Genomic DNA, 6180 nt, shown 5'->3' with positions numbered 1-6180 from the left:
GCCCATGCCTGATGCTCGCTTGTCACAGGCAGGAGACCGGGTCACCCCAGACCAAGTTTGGAGGGGTTGAGTCAAGACCTAACAAAGTTAGGGCTCTTTCAGGAGGCGGGTGAGGGCTCAGACTCCAGGGCTGGGTGGATGCAGTCTGGGCTGGCTTCCAGGAGGAGGTGGCCCCAGATCCAGGTGTTAGAGCATCCATAGGACTCATCGCGGTGGAGAATGCTGAGTGCCAGACACCGTGCTTGCTGCCTGGATGCCCACAACAGCCGGCGAGGACACAGAGGCTCCCTGAGACGCTGCTGTGGGGACAGCGGATGCCAGGCGCCCCCTCACTTCACCGCATGGCAGTTCTCACCCCGGCGCACGTCCTATTTCTGGAGTACAGAGCTGGGTGCTTCTGTGTGGTGGTGTTAATTAGGGTTGGTTTCCACAGAACACGCCTAATGTGTGGGAAACCTGCAAACGTCGCTGTGCTCAGTTCACCTGCATGGAAGGAGTGGGTTTGGGGGCCATCTCACTACTTGGGCACACCAGTCCCCAACAGACAAGGTGCATGTCCCCAGCCTGGGCCCCTGAACAGTCCAGATCCAGCAGTCGGCATGGGGGGCGGTGCACAGTCTTCCCTGGGCACGGAAGGCATGGGGGCGACAGTGACACTGCCCCGGCCTGGGTGGTCACTCTGAGTCAGGCTTGGCCCGGGACAGGGCTTTGGGGCCAGTGTGTCCCTCTGCAGGTCTGGAGAGGTCCAGGGCTGGAGCAGGGTGTGTGTCCTGAGTGACATTGACCCGGGGACAGGAGAGCCTTCGTTCCCCGACCCTACCCCACCAGGCCCTGTTGAGGGAAGAGCAGAGGAGTGTGGCTGGACAGAGTGGGACATACAGAGAACAGGTGGACGGGTGTGTGGACGGGGCCTTCAGCAGTCAGGGAGAATCAGATGCTGATGGGCGGGTCCAGTAGAGGGGAGAGAGCAGAGGGGTCCTGGGGTGGAGGGGCAGGATGGGAATCAGGGATGGGTAGTGGTTGAGAACCTGGAGGTGGGCAGGTGTGGCTGCAGCCGCTCCTGGGGGGCAAAGGGGCCCCAGGAAGGGCTCAGCCATGAAGTCGCCCTTGGTTCTCAGGAGCCCCAGTGGTCCTAAGGCTGAGCCCCTTGAGCTCCTGAGGCCCTGAGACCCTCCTCCCCTTTGCGGCACAGCGACTGCATCCCAGAAGCCCCTGGTATCCTGGAGCCTGCAGCACCCCCCATACCCCCACCTCTGCTCTTTCTCTGTTCCATCATTTTTCAAAAATAATTGTGTGGCATCAGGCTGCCCCTGACCTGGGTTTGTTGGCTCTCGTCCCCAGGCCCACCCAGGCTGGCCTCACGTGATGTGTGTGTCAAGGTGTTTCCCCTGCAAGGCCTTCATCGTTCCCTGATTGCTCACATTAATTTTTCTCCCTCCTCGGTGATCCTCCCCTGTGCTGTGCTGGTTGGGAGGGGGCTGCCTCCCCCCATCCTGCCCGGCTGCTGCTCCTCTGCCCTCCCCTAGATGAATGTTCCTTTATTGTCCATAAATCTCTGCACAGCCCTTTGTGAAGACAGATCGGAGGCCTCCTGCTCCCCAGTGTTTGTCGGCAGTGGGTTTAATTAGCACTCCCCCCAGAGGAAGGGAAGGGGCTCTCCGCCGCCCCCAGGCTTCTTCTAGGGGACAGAGGCTGGGGCTCCATCTGTGTGGATTCAACACGCCAGACCACATAACCGGCCTCCCCACGTTCCATCCCAGGCAGCCCCATCTCCCTAGTGGCCCAGGGAGTGGAAGCCCAAAGCCCAGCAGCACCTCTACCAGCCCCCAGCACACAGTAGGTGCCTAATAAACACACAATGAGTCGGTAGATGCCAGGATGAAAGGCCCCACCTTTCATCCAACAGTGGCTGCTGGCTGTGAATCTGTCTGCTTCCCGTTGCCCGGCTGGGGTGCTCAATAGGCTGCAGGAAGAAAGGGAAACTCTTGGGGTGCTCCCAGCTGCCAGCTCCAGCAGCCCCGAGGGCGAGGTGCACTCAGGTGGCCCAGCCTGGCCCCACAGCATGCCGCCCGGCCTGGGAATCCAACTGTGTGCTCTGTGCCGAGGTCTGAGGGCCAAGAAGACAGGCCTGTGGGGGGTAGGCTGGGGGGGTTGGCTGGAGGGACGACCTCAGGATGGTGTGGCAGGAACATCCCATCCGCTTCTCCACCGGCGGCCGCAGCCATCTCAGAGGCTTGGGAGTCCCTCTGGTGCTGGTCCAAGCTGAGAGCCTTTCTCACAGCGGCTCCATGAGCCACGGGGACCCGTGCCATGAGGGTTTACTCATTCCTCATGACAGGAAGGAAAACCAAGGACCAGTGAGGTGTGGTGATCTGCCCCCACCCAGGACCCAATCGTGGACCTCCCCAAGCCCTGGCTGTGTAGGTCTGGGCACTGTGGATCCATTACGTGACTGCCTGGCTGGGTGGGAATCAGCCTGGGGGGATCACAGAGGGCTTCCTGGAGGAGGGGTTTGTGTCGGAGTTGAGTGTTGAAATAAATAGAGGGTGCTGGGTGGAGGATCCTGCGGCACTTTGTGGCTGGGAGCTGGGGTGGGCAGTAGTGGTGGTGGGGGGGATGGGGCAGGGCCCCTGTATTCCCGCAGGATTCCAGCCTGGCCACGTGGGGTGGGCTGCATCCAGAATGCTGCTGTCCCCCCAGGGCTGCCCAGGCTTCACGTGCAGAGCCCGGCCAAGCCCCTGGGCTGTTACGTGCACTGGCCGGGCCAGCTGTCCAGGGCTCTAGGGCAGCTTCAGCCCAGCGCAGGGTGGGAAAAGAGGAGGGCAAGGCAGGACCAAAGGCAAGGCTGCCAGAGGCGCCAGGCACAGTGCGACACATCATGCCAGTGGGGTCAGGATGCATCCACATGCCATGTCAAGTGATGCTCTGGGCAGAGGGACACCCCCAGGCTGACTGGCACAAGGAGGAGAGATTTATGCCAGGCCTGTGCAGGCCCAGCACTGGGGTGAGGACACTGAGGCTCAGGAGGGAGCCACATGGCGCTCTGGGGCAGAGCCACGCTGGCCGTGGGCGGCTCTGAGCGAGCACGGCCTCAGGCAGGTCTAATGCTCCAAACGTGTCATTTCACACCTCTGGGCCTCAGTGTACTTGTGTGCACGCAGGGGACGTCAGCAGCCTCTTCCTGCGAGGGCGTCGTGGGGGGTGAGGGTGGGCTGGGTCACCCTGGCTGTGAGGAAGGGCCTCTGCCCTGCAGCCCCTGGGCCCCAGCTCATCCAACAAATAAATACTTCCTTTCCATAGACACACTCCCAACACGTTCTCAGTCTCACTGGACATCGGTCTACAATCAGCTGCTGAATATTCTGCTGCTTCTATTATTTCAGCACTAATTTAAGGATTAAAAAATAATTCTACCAATTACTGTGCAAAGCCCTGGGCACCAGATAGACAGGGGCAGGTTTTCCTGTCCGAGGACTTGGGCCAACCCTGCAGGTAGATGGCAGGACAGGGTGACTCCAGGGGCCCCTTTGTCCCCAGTGGGCATGCAGTCATGCCCCGCTGCCCTCCCAGGGCCCCAGGGTCAGGACTGGCAGAGAAGTGACCTGGGAGGAACTCGGCCTGAGCCCAGCACGCTGCTCACCTCCCATTCACCCCTGCAAGCACAGGCCCCAGGTGCCACCCTCCACTGACTCCTCTCGGTAGCACCAGCCTGGCCGGGCTTGTGACACAGATGGACCTGTGAGCTGGGAAGGATCCTGTGCACAGGCTGCCCTGTGGCTGGCCTGGCATCGTTGCATGAGGGCCAGGAGCATTCTGGTAAACCAGCGGCTGGCCTGGGGAGGTGGGCACTCCCAATGCGCTTCTCGTGGTCTGAATTAGCTTCCTGCCCAGCCAGGTCCAAGGGTCCGGGAGACTGAGGCTGGACATCGGTCACCTCCTGTCTGGGTCCAGTGCGCCTGACCCCAGGGGACCAGCACGTCCGGTGAAAGGTAGGGGTCAGGGTTGGGTGGGACAGGCAGGAGCTGAGCCTGCCGCCCCGGGCCCAGTGCCAGCTGGTGATGTCATCGCTTCCTGGGCTGTAAATATCACCCAAACTCACAACTCCCAAATTGTCCTCCAGCCCGGGCCCCTCTCCTGAGCTCAGCCTGCACAGCCCACGCGACACCCCCACCCAGATGTCTCCTGGGCCTTGACAACAGGGGCTGCTGCTCTGGGGGCCCCCACCTCAGGGACAGGCTGCTCAGCACAGACGCTGGGAGCCCTGCCCACCTCTGCCTTCTGCTGGGTCCAACTCAAACACGGCCGCAGCCCTCCTGGTCCCCCACCCGACCCTCCTTGGGCCTGGCCAGACCTGTGTGCCCACTCACAAGTCTTCACTGTGTTCGCAGAGGCCAGATGGGTCTATTCAGGAAATCAGAACCCATCTCTGCACCTCAGAACAAAGTCCCCGAGATCTGTACCCCACCCCACCCCCAGGTCCACCTGCTTCACCCTCAGAAGGCCTGTATGGCCCCTTGTCCCCATTCCCCACTGTGGCCTGGGTTTCTCTCTCCTGGGGGAGGGGAGGATGTGGGACCCCAAAGGACGGGCTGGGGCTCTGGCAGTGCCAGGAGGAGCATGTGGCCATGGAGCCATGGCATCTGGGGGTTAGCCAAGTCCCAGCTCAGCATGGGGCCCTGCAGCCTCCTGAGATGCTGGGGTCTCCCAGGCCCCACCTGAGGGCCAGCTGGTGGTGACAGGCACAGTCAGCCTGAAAAGTGCCCTGAGGGCAGATGGGTGTCTCTCAGTAAGAAGCAGGCTCAATAGAGGTAGTGAGCACCCTATCCCAGGAGGTGTGCAAGCTGAGGAGCTCAGGTGTGCCTCAAAGATCTTCGCAAATGCGTGTCTGCAGTTTCCTGGCTGCCAGGAAGGTGGTGGGAGCCCAGGGGCCACCATGCTGAGCAAGAACCCTGCACCCTCTCCAGATTTAGCAGCTTGGCTGTGTCTTCTTGGGCATGGCAGGGGCTGCTCAGGATAAAACTGGATAAAGAAACTCCTGCCTACGCTCCCTCTGCCCACCAACGCCCAGGCGCAGGCTGGCAGACTCCCGGCCTGGCTGTGCAGTCACAGGGACGGTGTCTGGGGGTGCTGATGGTTGCCAAGGCTGCCCTATACCTCCACACCAGACGGCATGGAGCTGTGTGTGTGGAGGCTGTCCAAGGTGGTGATGGGGTCTCCTGGCTCAAAGGGGACTGCCCATGCTGCCCACTTGGAGCCTGGGGGCAGTGCGGCCTGGTCTTGAAACTCAGATGTACCCGTGTCCACAGTGCTGAGGGGCAAACTGCCAGGGCTCACACAGGGGGTACCAGGGGCCCCAGGCCCAAGGGTCCCTTAGAAGAAGAAATGGGGCATGTGGGAGGACCCGGCTGAGGAGGGAGAGGGGCCGGACAGGAGAGGCAGGGACCCTCCCCCAGCAGTGCCCTGGCTCTGCCCTGGGCTGGGGCAGGGAGGGTCTGAGCTCCCACCATGGGCACAGAGGGGCCAGGTGGGGGAGCGGGGCCTGGCTGCTGAGCACACTCCCTCCCCTCCCCCCTCCCCTGGGCTTCTGGAGCCCTGGCCGCCCCCACGGCCATCTGGCTCCACCAGCAACGTTCCCCCACTCCCTCTCCCAACTCACGGTGTGTTCCTCCCTCTTCCTGCTCCCCCAGGCCCCTGTCCCGAGGGGGATGGTGGGATGGCCACGTGGCTTCTTTTGTTACTGAGTCCTCATGCCCAGTAAGGACTGAGAAAATGTGCATGTGCATATGTTTGCCTGTGCTGCGTGTGAGCACGCATGCACATGCATTATGTGTGCACACAAGTGGTCCCTGCCCTGCCTGTGCGTGCACGTGTGTGCGGTATGGTGTAGGTATGCGGCACCCTGGGCACACGCCAGAGCAGGCATGGCCACAGCACTGGCATGAGATCACAGGCAGTGGTATGAAGGTGGCACATGGCCCCTGCCAGGCCTTGGAAGGTGGGGTCAGCCTCACCACCCAGCACTCCATCAGGACCACCCTAGCCCACCCGCACAGGGTCCTCCTGGACCTCAGGCTCCTCCTGGGACCACCTCAACCCACATGGGAGAGGGGGGCAGCCGAAGCTAGGCTGGAAGGCTGGGACCTCTAGGGACTCTGTGTGACCGCAGAGCAGATGTCCCCG

This window comes from Orcinus orca, chromosome 15 (assembly GCF_937001465.1).
Source record: "Orcinus orca chromosome 15, mOrcOrc1.1, whole genome shotgun sequence".
Classification (NCBI taxonomy): domain Eukaryota; kingdom Metazoa; phylum Chordata; class Mammalia; order Artiodactyla; family Delphinidae; genus Orcinus; species Orcinus orca.
This window is presented reverse-complemented; position numbering follows the sequence as displayed.